We start from the raw sequence: 16,142 nt of genomic DNA, 5'->3' as shown, positions 1-16,142 counted from the left end.
CCGCTGTCAGCCGTAATCAGAGTAACTCATCCTTTTTGTCTTTCTTTAAGACCTAAAACTCCATATTTTATTCCCACCTATTGACTGACATAGCTATATTTCTGGTGTGAGTTATTCTACCCTAATAAGCAGAATAAGAATATTTGAGATTTTAAATGTTATCACAATTTTGCATAGCAATAAGAATGAGAGAAGAGCAGTCTTTTTGGTTTTACATTTGGGTGTCCTATGATAGAGAAATCATCCCATAAAGATGCCTCCAACACTTTGAATTCGCATTATACTCTATGATCCACTAACTTCAAGAGTGAACTGTTACATATCTATAATTATTTGAGTCCTATTTTGTCCATGCGTTGTCTTTTAAAATATTTTTAAGCTTCTTGATGACAGAAACTTAAATTCCTAAGTGAACATCAGGAAACATATATTTGTAGATATGTTTGCCAATTTCCCATTTGCCTTTTCTGTGGTCATTCACTTGTCAAAGTTTCTTTTCCCTTTTCCTCCCTTATCAAAGTTAGGCAATCCAAGACTGTCCCACTGTACTTAATCCCATCTGCCATGGATAAATAAAGCAATTTATACAAAAGTGCTAGTGGGTCCAAACATTTCCCTCCCAAAGTTGCATTTTCCAGGAGTTTAGAAAGGAAAGGAAAGAAATGATGCTTTAATGATAGACTAGCACAACAAATAGAAAGTCAGGAGAAGCAAATATTATGAAAAACAGTTTCCAGAACCCTGAAACCTGGAATCCTTGAGCAATTACATCTAAATTAAGCCAAGAATATTGTCAGTTATGTTACAGAAGTAAATTGAGTATGTTAAGAGTGCTGTAAAGGGGGGAACATGCCAGGTGGAGGGTTAGAATCTAGGGCGACATTTGGCAAGATGTACGTTCAGAGAATCAGATTATGAATTATCTAAGTCTAGAAATCTGACTCACCTAAATTGACATGGCTTGTTTGTGTTGGACCCAACTGGATTCTAAGTTTCCCAATATCAATTCAGAACTTATTTTTCAAAGTTCTAACTCTTGAGGCCACAGTGTTCAATCGTGTAGTAGATACAAATATTTAGTCAATAAATACTTGTTGACTAAATGAATCATTTTCACTATCACTATTCTTAATCTACACATTGATCTAGGTATGTGGATTTTCCTACACTGAGGAATATACTACATCATAGAATATTAGAGCAGACCATTTTGTCTTGTTGAGGAAATCGAATCGGTCTGTCGAGAAACCAAGAACTACACTCGGAGGGTTGGAGAACTCAGGTTTATTAAGCCCTCGGTCCCAGACGAGCTAATGCTCTAAAGTTCTGGGGCCCTGAGCTCAGGGTGAGCTTTACTTTTATAGGGGTCAGTGCACACGGTTACATTTAGCATTGGTTGATTGGTTACCTGGTTACTATAGGTTACAGGCAGTTACAGAGCACAGGAGTTGCTATGGGTTATGCGCATGGGGTTTCCAAACAGAAACTTTCAGGAGCAGGAGCAGAACATTCCATACTTATCAGAACATCTTAAGGTTACAGTTGATTGCTAGGTCATCTTGTTCTTATCTTGGCACAGCAAGCAGATTTTACAGAACCAGAGCAAGCATGAAGTTATTTCTAGCTGAGAGCAAACTTCTCATTTTTCTCTTCAGTCTCAGTGATTGTTTGGAGAGGAATAGATATAGTTTTTTAAACAGAGAACACTCCTCACCTCACACTGAATTTTATGCAGAACAAGACTATATAAAACTATACAAAAGTAGAGCTCTTAACAGTTTTTTTAAAAAATGTGTGCAGGACACACAGTTTCTTCTATGAGTAAATCCTACAGAACTATAACTGTTGGAAAGCCATTCATTGTTTTGGCTCAATCAACCCCATTTACAAGTAAAGGGCACTAAGGCCCTGGGGCAACTTACCTAAATCCTTACCGGAATTTCTAAAGCTGGGGTAGGAACTCCTTTCTCCAGATTTTGACCTTTTGGTGTATTATACTGCTTGTTTACATACCTCTGAATTTAGCTCTTTCCTTTTATTTCTTTACATTTGTTTGTTTACTTGCTTTTGGTTTGTTTAGGTATTTTCATGTTCTAATATTGATAAGCTACAAGAGTATACTTCCTGATTCAGTACTTTTCCCAGCCTTTATCACTATTCCTAAAATCTGGTTTATGCTATTACTAACAAACTTTTGGTCAAATATGGAGCAAAACAAATTCACCAAGTTTAGTCAATTTGATCAAAAGTTCAGACTAATGTGGTTTGATACATCACAACAAACCATGGAGTCACAGTCAATTTTGAAGATAAAAATCCTATAAAAAGCAATTTACTTAAAATGTTCTGTTGCTTGGTTTTATTGTTTTATTAGTCAGGAGTGATAACATTACTTTTTTGTAATGAATTAAAAGCTACAAGTTGGTGGTTTTCTAATGCAGGATTCACTAATAATGAAGGAAATAAAAGGAACTCAGATATCTAAAGTGAATTTTAAAGAGAGAAAAAGGTGGATAGAAGTGGAAAACATGGAATTTTTTATAACTATGCTAGTAATTAAGACAACATAAAGGTCTGGTTTTTGTTAAACAACAACAACAACAACAAAAACCAAACTTTTAAATGACTAAAGGTAGCCTCCAAAAGATTTTATCTCCATCTTTCCAAAATAAAGGCTTGAATTAACATCTTCTCACCTGAATGAATTCAAACCTAACACTCATGTTCACATTTTGGAGGTTGCTGTGAAACATCCAAGCCCTAAGCACAGCATTACTTTAAATTATTACTCTATACAATTTATCACTGAGCTTTGCTTTGTTATTGTAATCAAGAGGTTGGTTAGCTTTGGTTCTTAGAAAAGAAGTGACAGGATTCCCCGCAATATAACAACGATAATAGATATTTGAAAATTAAAAGTTCAGTAAATTAAACAGAAATTTTACCATTTCCAAAAGGCTGACTGACAAATTATATTCTTAAAATGGCCATAATTAAAGTGATTAAGCTGGTGTCAAATTGAACAAATTCCAGTTCTTGGACTCAGTGTGTCGATACGCGATAAGCAGAAGATCTCAGGTGTCAGAGAGTCTCTTTGGATCTCAGCTCTATTGGTGTGACCCTGGATTAGTTGCTGAATTCTCTAACATAGTTTTCTCACTTGTTATACGCTATAGTGTGTGTAGTGTATACACTAGTATAATAGTGTAGGACCCTATTAGCAACATGGAGGACACTATTACTAACTCACAGAGTCACTGTGAGTGTGTGCAGTGCATTCTTGATAAAATAAAGAGACTGTGATATCCATCATCACTATTTTAAAAGAATTTGATTTCCAAAATAACAATTACTACCTATAAAATAGGCTGTAAGATATCAAGTACTTTCACTCGGTCATTTAAGTTGCATTTCAAAACAACTCACAAAGTAGTGTGATAAAGTTTATGTACTTTTTATGTACAGTTGACCCTTGAACAATGCAGGGGTTAGGGGTACTGACCCTCCGTGCAGACGAAAATCTGCATGTAACCTTACAGTGGGCCCTCTCTGTGGGGGTTCCTCCTCCTTAGATACAACCAACCTCAGATCGTGTAGTACTGTAGTCAGTATTTATTAAAATCTGCATATGAGTGGACCCATGTAGTTCAAACCCATGTTGTTCAGGGTTCAGCTATATTTTATTTTTACAAATTAAAGATTTTTGATTCACACGAAGAGCAAAACAAAATACTGAATCATTCACCATGGAAGACTTGCCCAAACACCCTTTGCTGTTGTTGTTTTTGTTGTCGTTGTTGTTGTTACTGGTGTGCTCTTGTATGCATACATATATGTAGGGAAAGCTACTGAAAATCCAGAGACACAGAAAAACAGTTTGACCTAAATCCCACTAGCGTAACCACTTCTGCACTTTCATTGTATTAAATCCCATCCCTTTCGCTATGCATATTGTTATCACAAACAGTCGTCCTGCAAAGGTTAGGTGATAATACCATTGCTGTTTTGTTTTTTGGGGTTTTTTTTGTTTTTTTTTTAATTAATTTTTTAAGAACTTTTATTGAGATACAGTTAACATACAATAAACTGCATATATTTAGAGTGTACAATTTGGTATCCCAATCTCCCAGTTCATTCCCTGATACCACTGTTTTTGATTACAGAATAGAGAGACTAAAAGAGGATAAGGGATTTGCTCGAGCGCACACCATTCCTTGGTGGTCCTCCGTGGTCTAGTTTCTAACCATCACACCACCCTCCATCATCCTCCCAAGGCCAAGGGGTAGCAAAGGCAGACACTCAAGGCCAAGAGTCAGGCACAATGACACACATTAACCCAGCGGGCAAGGAAGCACTCTGTTAGGATACGTTTTGCTCCCACGCCCTAACCCATTAGACATTTCTCCAGTAAATACTGGAAAGAGATGAACTCAACTTCCACAGGCTTGGAAATGAAGCATGTCTCCCAGTGCTTTTGCCCAACAGGGTGAGCAAAGCCAGTCACAGCCTAGGGCCATTGTTTCCAAAGGGAGCATCACATGGAGTCTGACCACCAGTCACCATGGCAACATGTTTTAAAAGGCCACTGCTGTGAAAAGGGGATATGAGGGCAGAAACATTTGATTCTCATGGAAAATAGCTCAGTAAACATTCCATCCCATTTCACAGCAAATATGTTCCACCCACTTGCACACAACCCTTGTCTGCTCTCCTCTGGGGTACTTCTAGCTTTTAAAAAAGTGAATAAAAATAAAAGGAAACAACAAAAAACTTCTTTCCTCCTTCCCTCCCTCCCTTTCTCCCTTCCTCCCTGCCTCTCTCTCTCTTTCCTTCTACCCTTCTTTCGAAATTTTCATATGGCTAGGGTTTCTTTTAATATTTCTAACCCCATTAAACCAGTAATATTTAATGGAAAAACAGCCACTCCCATTGCTCAAAAGGTAAAACTCAATTCACTATTAATGCTTTCAAGACACCAGGGGGAAAAAGAAAAATCAAGGTTATTACTAGAAAGTCAGACAAGTCCCTTTGTATTCATTCCAACAGCTGTTTGACATGAATAGAGGCCAAGTAAGGAAAGTTCAGGTAAATATCCCAATTTAGTAGCGTTATCCAGAGGTCAAAAAGGGGTTATGTGCTTTTAGGGGGAAGGGGTTACATGTACCCTTAAAAGGCAAATTTTAATGTAAAAAGTAAAGCTCCCTGTTTTATAGATTGTAACATATTTTAGACACAGAAAAATGTGACCATTTTATGCTTGCATTGCACCAGAGAATGCATGGCTAAATGCAGAGCCTTGCTCAGGATCCTGACTGGCCAGTGAACCCATAGAGATCAAGAGGCCTGGCCCCTTTGTTAATCTCTTCACCCCCGCCTTCCCACACCTCTCAGTCCACTTGCTGAAATTCTAATGTCACCAAATAATATGTTTACCAGGGCAGTGATTTTATGTTGATTGCAGAGATTATCCATAGCTATTTACCCTTCTGTACTCAAAAACCATCCCATCGGCCTATTTAAGAATTGGATTTCGAAGATAACAAGAAGCAGTGCTTGAATGGAACAACAGAGCTCCTCCTCCCCCACCTCAATAAATACAATTTCAGACAACCAAAGCAATCATTATCTGAAAAAGTCTTGTTTCTGGCATAAAGAAAAAAAAAATCAATTTAATTATACGAGATGTGCCTCGCGTTTTAATTGTTGTTAAGTATAGCGCCTTATCGACAGAGTCTCCCTGGCTCTTAGTTTTATGAGCTTTTACATTACTCAGATAACTTGCTGAGGGGAAAAAAAAAAATCCATCATGTTCCTTAAAAGAACTGAAGCGGCATTGTGCCCCAGTCATTATGCCCCTTGACTGCACTCATAATGATGAATGCATCATTTTTCTTGCATGAAACTTTGGTAACAAATAGCACAGCCAAGTCTTTTCCAGCACTGTTATTCTGTTTTAAAAAACACTGACATTTTCTTAAACAGACATAATTTACAATTTTAAGGAGCACAACACTGCCTTGGTGTTTGAGGGCCAGAAAGCAAACAACACTTCTTTCAGTTCGATTTTTTTTAAAGAGAATCTCGTGCTTCGTGAGTTCACTCTAGCTGAAGGCCAGCGAGACAGAGCGGGGGAGAACAGAGCACCCCTGCAGCACGTGAAGGTCATGACTAACCGGTCACGTTACAGTCAGGGTCAGAGCGAGACAGAGCATGAGGAATAAGAGGAGAGCAGGGGAGCAGAGCAGAAGAGTCAGAGAGGGAGGAATCACAGTGGTGCCATTCCCTTGCGGGGACAGAAGTGGACAAAGGCTCCTTTCTACCAGCCCTGGGAGGGAAGCAGCAGCCTCGCAGATGCTCCTGTACTTCAGAGCTCTCTCGCAGGCTCTTCTGTAAATTTCATTCGAAGGGGGCCTCGCCGGTGTCAGTGTGCCTGGATCAATATCTGGAACAATGTTCGATTTCCAGTGGGGTCAGCTCAGCCCAAGCAGATAAATGGAAATCTGTGCAGGATGCTGCAGGTCTGCTGTTGGGAGGAGACCTTAGAAGCTAAGGTTATGTGTAAAGATTAAAACTCCCAAGGTGTTATTTCTAAGACAGTTGACGTCTTTCGTTGCCTGCAGTGAAGCTTCTTTTCCTGTATTTCCTAATAATCCTTTATTACATTGCTGTATTGGCTGGAGACAATGTCTGTGAAGCCATAGCGTGTGCTTGTGCGTGTCCCCTGCGAACGTACAATCTGTGTTTGAGCACTACCTGTGTGTACGTATCTGTATGTATATATGTATATATGCAGATGGATGTGTACACACATACATCTCATACATCCCCTCTCCCTATGAGGATATTGTTGCTTTTTTTTTCTGGATGTACATGTGTTATCTACCTTAAGACACCAAGCGAACAGAAGTTCAGAATCCAGAATGATGTTACCAATGTGTGGTATGAGGCCATTCATCTGTTCTACAGACATCTATTAAGCTCCTACTGTGTTCCAGGCTTATCCTAAAGACTGTGTGCACAGGCTTGACCCCTTTTCAACAAGTCACTCGCAGCCATTTGATCACACTAGACCCACAAACACAATTCTAAACAAGTATATGAATTTGACCAAAATGGGGAGGGGAACAAGCATAGCAGTAGAACTTAGGAGGGAGTGATTACTTCTAATGGGCATGAGTTAATGAAGAATTCCCCTTGCAAGGATCTATTTTGGGTTTGGAAAGATGGGGAAGGAAAAGTTTACTAGGCAGACAAGGGGAAACAAAACACTCTAGGTGGAGAAATGGGCAAATGCAAAGACACAAACTAAGGTGATCCTTTGTGCTCACCTTGTTCAGGTAGAATGTAAAAGGGCAAGGCATCCAGGAGTGGAAAATCAGACAGGATAGGCAGACAGGAAATTACATGCCACAATACACTCGGTGCTACAAGGTAAGCAGCTTGTCTCTTATCCTAGAAAGCATTACCCAAATGTCTTTGTGGAAACTAGTCCTATAGATATTTAGCAGGTAAAACTTGAAAAGGAATTTCATGATTAAGTACATTAAGAAAATTCTGAACTGAACAAATTTCTTCACTGTAGGATTCTTCAGAACTGTTACAGCTCTGAGTTATGAAAGCATATGGAGTCTCCAGAAAGGGGTTTCAGGATATCAATTTTTTTAAAGACATATGCAGCCATTTTTTTTATTTGGTGAAGTTTCTCTCTGATTCCCTGTCCTTTAGGAAACACTGATGTAAATGCTGGATAGGCAGTGAAATGTTTTAGACAGCAAAGCAAAGGAAAGCCCTTACCAGTCTTGTATTTTGACATTGTTGACATTATCTTCTGGTGACAATGTGAACAGGACTAGGCCTGGCAGCATGGGGACCAATTAAGAGGTGATTAGTGGTCAAGAATAAGTCCCTCATCTAAGGCAGAGGGAATGGAGAGAGCAAGCATAGAATAGTTTCAGGAAATAATAGGTTGTCGAATCATTTTTACCCAATGACTGAGCTGCAACTTAGAAAACCATAATGTGGGACTTCCTAGATGGTGCAGTGGTTAAGAATCCGTCTGCCAATGCAGGGGATGGGTTCGATCCTGCTCTGGGAAGATTCCACATGCCACAGAACAACTAAGTCTGTGTGCCACAACTACTGAGCCTGCGCTCTAGAGCCCGTTAGCCACAACTATTGAGCCTGTGTGCCGCAACTACTGAAGCCCATGTGCCTAGAGCCCGTGCTCCACAACAAAAGAAGCCACCACAATGAGGAGCCCGTGCACCACAGTGAAGAGTAGTCCCCACTTGCTGCAACTAAAGAAAGGCTGTGTGCAGCATCAAACACCCAACGCAGCCAATAAATAAATAAATAAATAAATAAATAAATAAAATTTAAAAAAAGAAAAGAAAAGAAAAAGAAATTCTTCTTAAAAAAAAAGAAAACCATAATGTGTCCCAAATGTACCCTGAAGATCAATGATAAAAATTAACTCACTGTTAGTTTGTGCTTTTTCAACTTTTCTCCTGGAAAGATCAGATTGGAGGCCAAGAAAGCCTATCTCATATTATTACCAAGTACAAGCTCATACTGCTTTCTGCACGACAGGCCAATAAATCAAGAGATGAGTTGTTGGGGCAAGGAACAGCAACTTTACTCAGAAAGAAAGCAGACTGAGAAAGGGGTGGACTAGTGTCCCAAAGAACCATCTTACTGGAGTTAGAATTCAGAGTTCTTTTATACTAAAAGGGGAGGGTGTGTGGCTGGTTGTTACAAACTTCTTGGTGCAGAAACACTTTGTTCTTGCAGCTGTCCACATAGATCTGGTCACAATGTTCCTATAAACCTCCAACAAGATAATTGTTATTTTCTGTTTTGCAAATTTTTTTCTCTGTGAATGGAAAAGTGTTACACCTTTAAAGGTCAGAGCCTTGAGAATGGGCTATCATGTATATTTCAGGCTATAGGCAACTTTCTTTTATAAAAGGTACAGAGCCAGCATGACTAAGCACAGGCAACAGAGCATGAGGGTTAGAGCTAGAGGAATAGATCCAATATGGAGTTAGGTTTGTTCTCTGTCACATTATTCTCTCAAAAGTAGAGTATGAAAGGGGGTGAAAGGGGAATGAACATCATTTCCAGTCTCAGTGGAGAAACCAATGAGCCCAGACAAAGAGAAGAATCTTAGGGCTGGTGTCTACTGAGTCCAAAGAACAGGTAGGTCACCAAGCCAGAGAGGTTAGCTGAGACGCATTCTAGTGCAAACACGGAGCCACCAGAAGTCACCAAATCCAGAGTGGAATGGATTAGGACACAGAGAGATGGGAGAGCTCATTGGAAAACCAGGAGTATCTGAGTTGTGTGAGAAAAGAGGCAAATGAGAGCTCAGGCCCACTTCTCTGCAGCCAGAGGTGAAAAGCACGAAAAGGATTTCGTATTTCCTGTGCATTGTCCCTGAAAAAAGGTGAATCTGCTGACAATATGTATAACTTCCAAATACCTCCCAGTATCTCGAACGTAGATAAAATTCCTCAAATTACTGAGGACAAGAAGAGGCTTTGGAGTGTGAATTTGAAAGAGGCTGTGGGGAGAGAGGTGGAAAAGCAAAACCTAAGGGTAGATTTTAGCAATGCCCATAAAGTGAACCCAAGCAAGTGACGCTTCCTCCTACAGACACTGGTTACCACATCAGCCCTTTTATTTCTATTTTTACCCCAAAATATGGCCTAAAAATTCAGAAATCTTGCAAGACAGCCTGATATTTAGAAATGTATGGCTACTTTTTCTTTTTTCCTAATTTGCAGGGTTATGGGAACCTTCAAGACACATGTTGCAGGTTTATCTGAACAAAGTGTCAGCCAGAAACCCTGGTCTCAAAGGCATACGGCACACATTAAGCATCTAGCTCTTTTCTTCAGGGATTTCTACTCTTTTCCTGCTGCCTAGATGGGTCCCTTTGACCTGAGGGCCTTGTAGGCCCAGAAGAGGCATCTCACTTTCCCTTCTTCCCGCTGGGTCTATCTATTGCCTGTTAAGATTGTGGGGAATTTGAATTTAAATGAGAATTTAAAACGTGGCTGAAGCTGGTCTGAGCTAGAGTGGTTCGTGGGAATGTCAGCCCCGAATAAGAGCCCAGATCAAAGCCACAGTCTGTGTTCCACAGGAGCTTTTGAAAACTATTTGGAATAAAACAAGTGGAGGAAAAATTCACCTCGCGCCTTACTGCAAGCTGCCGCTTAAACAAACATCAAGGCAAAGCTGTCAAGCTTACACTTAGCCCGGATAGTGGGCCAGGAGCCGAAGCCTTTGTGAATGTATGTATTATTTTTATCCTTTCCTTCCCACGAGGAATTGAGGTCGCTAACCAAAAAGTTACACCTGATCCTCTCAGTTTCCTTTGAAGATGCTTGCCCAACTTATGTTGCTGTCATCTATGGAAGCTGCATAGAGAAGCAGTTTGGGATGAGGAGAGGGGGTTTAGGAATGAGTTAAACTAGGAGAAAATGTTTCATGACTGAGTTTGGTCATCAGCCATGAAGGGAACACAACTGAATGAAGGTGTAAGGGAGATACTGAACCAAGAGCCTCTGTGACTGGTGACTCTGCCCCTTTGCTTCTATTGGTCAAGTGTTTGCAAAAGGTTTTCTTCACCTTTTGCAAAGATTTCTGGCAAATCTTCTAGTCACCTGGATATTAGAGAATCCAAAAAGGCTATAGGAAATCTTCCTTCTCAATGCCTTCCAGATTAAATGTAGACTATAAAACCCAATGCATTCTGCTCTGCTATAATGCAGGTTTAGGTAAATAAATTAGTAACTAGTTCTGTAATGCAGTTTTGTAATTGGAATGATGTCCGTGAAATGCATAAGTTGGCTTGGTTTGTATGTGATTCCTGCCCTCCTCACCCCCAGGCACGGATGGGTACAAAATAGTGGAATAGAATTAAAACCTTCAGGAGGAAAGGAAAAGAAAAACACACATCAGTTCAGCTGTTGCAGTTTCAGCAGGAGCCTATTCAACTGTGTTTGAAGGCATCTGAAAGGCAAGGCCAGTCTTTTGGGCTCTTACCTCAAGCTGCCTTGGACTGCCCACCCCTCTTGCCTACCTATTGTCAGCTCTACCATCTCAGACCTCTCCACACCCATTAATGCTGTTCTCATTGCAGTGTTGCCATATTTCTTCTGTAATGTCTTTTGCTTATTTTTAATATCTATGGGTGGCAGCTTTCAGCAATACTGAGCTTCTGCCTAGGCCATCCAAATTAACTCCCCAGGTATAAATCATTACTTTGTATTTTTAGTGCTTTGATTACAAAGATGCACTGGATGGGTCTGTTTCCCTGAACTCTATTTTCTTAATGTGCAATTTTTTAGCAACATATATGGTGTTATGGAAGAATGCTTATTTAAGAAGGCTTGTATAACATGCTGGTACTGGAGGGGTGTGCAGAAAAGGGAACCCTCCTACACTGTTGGTGGGAATGTAAATTGGTGCAACCACTATGGAAAACAGTATAGCGGTTCCTCAAAAACACTAAAAATAGAGTTGCCATATGATCCAGAAATCCAACTCCAGGGCATATATCCAGACAAAACTATAATTTGAAAAGATACATTCACCCTGATGTGATGTTCATAGCAGCATTATTTACAATAGCCAAGATATGGAAACAACCTAAATATCCATCAACAGATGAATGGTTTAAAAAGATACACAATGGAATATTACTCAGCTGTAAAAAAGAATGAAATAATGACATTTGTAGCAGTATGGATGGACCTACATATTATCATACTAAGTGAAGTAAGTCAGAAAGAGAAAGATAAACACCATATGATATAACTTACAGGTGGAATCTAAAATATGACACAAATGAATATATCTACGAAACAGAAAGACTCACAGATACAGAGAACAGACTTGTGGTTGCCAAGAAGGGTAGGTAGGGGAGGGAAGGATTGGGAGTTTGGGATTAGCAGATGCAAACTATTATATATAGGATGGATAAACAATAAGGTCCTACTGTATAGCACAGGGAACTATAGTCAATATCCTGTGATAAACCATAATGGAAAAGAATTTGAAAAAGAATACATATATGTATAACTGAATCACTTTGCTGTACCCCAGAAATGAACATTGTAAATCAACTATATTTCAATAAAAATTTTTTAAAAGGCTTGTATAAGAAATCTCATTTCTCAACATCACCTTTACATTCATTGTCATTAAAATATTCAGTAACCATAAGTTTAGAATGTTTGCTATATGTCAGTGACTATGTTAAGCTTTTACTTATATCATTTCATTTAATCCTTAGATTTCAACCTCACGATAGAATCAGAAATCTAAAGGAACTTCTTCAAGATCACTCTGCTTGATAAATGGTAAAGCCAGGATTCAGAGTAGGACAGGGCACTATGCTCTAAATTATCCACAGGGAAGAGTATCAACTTTGGATGTGGATAAAGGGTATAAAACTCACAATAAAAAGAATTTTGAACTAGAATATACTTTATTGGTACTCAAAATGTGATCTGCCTACTGCCAGCATCAGTATCACCTCAGAATCTGTTAAAAATGAAAATTCTCAGGTCCCACTCAGACCTACTGAATCATAATTCTGTTATCTTGCTAATAGATAATCTGAACCTTTTGGAAACATGAGAGGACATGCAATTGTTCACAGGAGTAGTGAATCCAAAAGAGCAGCAGGCATTGTCTATAGAATAAATATATGTCTTAAGAATTTAATTTTTATAATGTATAAAAATGCTTTTAAGCCATTTTAGTACATATTTAAATCAAAAAAGTTCTGGATCCAAACAGATGTTTTTCTATTACTCTATATAATTTCTCATGTAACAGATATGAAAAGTTTCAGTATATGGAGACCCATGGAGTTTTTTTAATTAAAAAGGATCTTTAGAGTTAAAAAGGTAAGAAAAAAATGAATATATATTTCAAACTCCCACCAGATACTGGAATTTCCTTTCCCCTCTCCCTGATAAGTGGTCACTTAACTTGTGTTTGAGGATTGCTACTGAAAAGAACCATATTTCTCATCAGGCAGTTCATTTTCTTTTTTAGAAAATCTAATTTTTAAAAGTTCTTTCAATATTGAATTTAATCATTCCTCATTATACTAATTTCAGCCTCTAGAGCTAAAGAAAATTAGGAGTCCAATCTCATAACATGTCCTCAAATATTTGAAGACACAACATGTCTTCTCTGGCCTAAACATTATAATTAGCTCCTTCAACTATTATTCATTCAACATAATTTCTAGATCCTGAGTTTTTGCCCCTTTAAAATGTAGTACCCAAAAGATAGCTCAGTACTTGAAATGGAATCTTTGCCAATACAGACAAAGATGTTTTCTTCCTTATTTGACGTGATAACATGCCTATCAGGGCAAACTAAGTTATAATTTTGGGTATTTCTTTTAAACTTAAAATCAACTAAATAAAATAGGCATTTCTCCAAAGAAGACATACAGATGGCCAAGAGGCACATGAAAAGATGCTCAATATCACTCATTATTAGAGAAATGTAAACTAAAACTACAACGAGGTATCATCTCACACCAGTTAGAATGGGCATCATCAGAAAATCCATGAACAATAAATGCTGGAGAGGGTGTGGAAAAAAGGGAACCCTCTTGCACTATTGGTGGGAATGTAAATTGATACAGCCACTATGAAGAACAGTAGGGAGGTTCCTTGAAACACTAAAAATAGAATTACCATATGAACCAGCAACCCCACTCCTGGCATATACCCAGAGAAAACCATAATTCAAAAAGACACATCCACCCCAATGTTCACTGCGGCACTATTTACAATAGCCAGGACATGGAAGCAATCTAAATGCCCATCAACAGATGAACGGATAAAGAAGATGTGATACATATATACAATGGAATATTACTCAGCCGTAAAAAGGAACGAAATTGGGACATTTGTAGAGACATGGATGGACCTAGAGACTGTCATACAGAGTGAAGTAAGTCAGAAAAAAACAAATATTGTATAGTAACGCATGTATGCGGAATATAGAAAAATGGTACAGATCAACCTGTTTGCAAGGCAGAAATAGACACAGATGTAGAGAACAAACATTTGGACACTAAGGGGGGAAAGCGGGGGGTGGGGGTGGGGGTTAGGGTGGGATGAACTGGGAGATTGGGATTGCCATATATACATTACTAATAAGAAAAAAAAATCAAATTGTACACTTTATAAATTTATTTATTTTTAAAAAATCAACTAAATATGCAGATCTTTTTACTTTAACTGCTCTCAGCTAGATCCTCAATGTCCTCCCATTTGGTTTGATTTTTTTAAACCTAATCTTAGGACTTTTACATTTGTCCCTGTATTTATGTGCATCTATTATTTCGAAACTGAAATACTCATTCCATTTTGATCCTGTCCCCATTTATTAGCCTTCCCTAAACTTCTTGTTCCTTGAAAATGAAAAATATAAATGAAATGACTTCCAACTAATGCATTTTTGTTAAACTCTTCAAGTGATCAACTATTCTCTCAACATCCACAAACAAGTTGTATAAGTGGTCCATTCTAGAGTTTGTCAGGGATCATACAGAAGATTACTAGCTGTAATGGCCTGATCCTCAGGTCCTTACCATTTAGATGCCAGGCATCTGGCACTGTACCAGTTCTTCATAACTCCTCAGAGATTATGAGTAATGGCTTTACAAAAACATCTGGAAATTATTTCAGTATCCTGGAATAATCTAAGCCTGAAGACAGGAACACATTTAAAGCAAAGAGATGTTCCTGAAGTATCTCTCTCATCTATCTTTGAATCCAATTCCCTTTTTACCATCTTTGTTATACCCGTTTTCAGTTTGAAGATCATCCTTTTGTGAAGACACAAGAAAATCACTGTAAACTCTGTTTTTATAATGTCATTTGTTAATATTATATAACATGCCCTTTGCTTACATTCTCTTTGCTCTAAGTATACGTTACAGAGTGCTTTTAGTTTCCCTTAAAATTTTTGTACATTCCTTGGCTTTTTCCTTCTTGACATTATTTATGCTGCTCTGTGCCATGTCTCCTTATTCATCCCTGGCAACATGCCCCCTTCTGTATCTGTCATCTCATTCCTAAAGAACCTCTTCATCCAACTAAACTAACATTATGAGTTGGGGGGGAGGGTATTTCAAACTTAAAAATCAACCAAATATCTCAGAGCTTTCCACTTTAATTGCTATAAAGATGAATCCTCAACCTCTTCCCACAGGCACTTTAAGGCAACATATCCAAATGGAAGCAATTATCTTTTTCTCCATCACAGTTTATTGGCTTGCAATTCTTATCTTGGTTAATGGCACCACAATCTAACCGGTCACTCAAGGCAGAAACCAGGAGTGATTCCTTGACTCATTCTTCCTCTAGTGTTCTACATTCAACCACTCAGCAAATTCTCCCAGTTAATCCCTTAACATGTCTTGCAAATACGTCTCTCCTCCTCCAATTTCTCTGCCACTGAGTTAGTTCAAGCATATAGCACCCTTTTTCCTGAAATGTTACAATCATCTCCTTGGTGATGTGTCCAATTCCAGGTTAATTCCCCCACAAACTCTCCCTCCATTGTCAATATAATCATCTTCCTAACAAATATTGGACACGGATGGTAGCTACACTGCTCAAAATCCATAAATGGGATCTCTTTGCATACAGGATAAAATCCAAGTTGGATTTTTCTTTGCTTTGAATCTCCACCCACCTGACATCTCAGCAAAAAAGTTCTTCTCCTTCTTCAAAATTTAGGTCAATTACCCCCTACTCAATTTTTTAATGATCCATCAAGACTTTATTTGCTACGCCTTCCTTTGGTCCATCAGTGGAGATGCACCTACTTACGATTTATTAAACTGTTATGGTAACTATGTGCTTGCACTTCCATCTTCTGGCACAAGCTAGGTAAACATGAAAGGTAGGATCATGGCTTGTTCATATCTAAATCCACTCCCTATATACATATACCAGTGTGGTAGGCAGATTAACATCCCCCCCCCAAAGATATCTACATCCTAATCCCCAAAACCTGTGACTATGTTGTATTATATGGCAAAAAGGAATTAAGGTTGCTCCTCATCTGACTTTAAGAAAAGGAAGCTTATCCTGGAT

The sequence above is a fragment of the Hippopotamus amphibius genome, chromosome 11, assembly GCF_030028045.1.
Source record: "Hippopotamus amphibius kiboko isolate mHipAmp2 chromosome 11, mHipAmp2.hap2, whole genome shotgun sequence".
Lineage (NCBI taxonomy): Eukaryota > Metazoa > Chordata > Mammalia > Artiodactyla > Hippopotamidae > Hippopotamus > Hippopotamus amphibius.
This window is presented reverse-complemented; position numbering follows the sequence as displayed.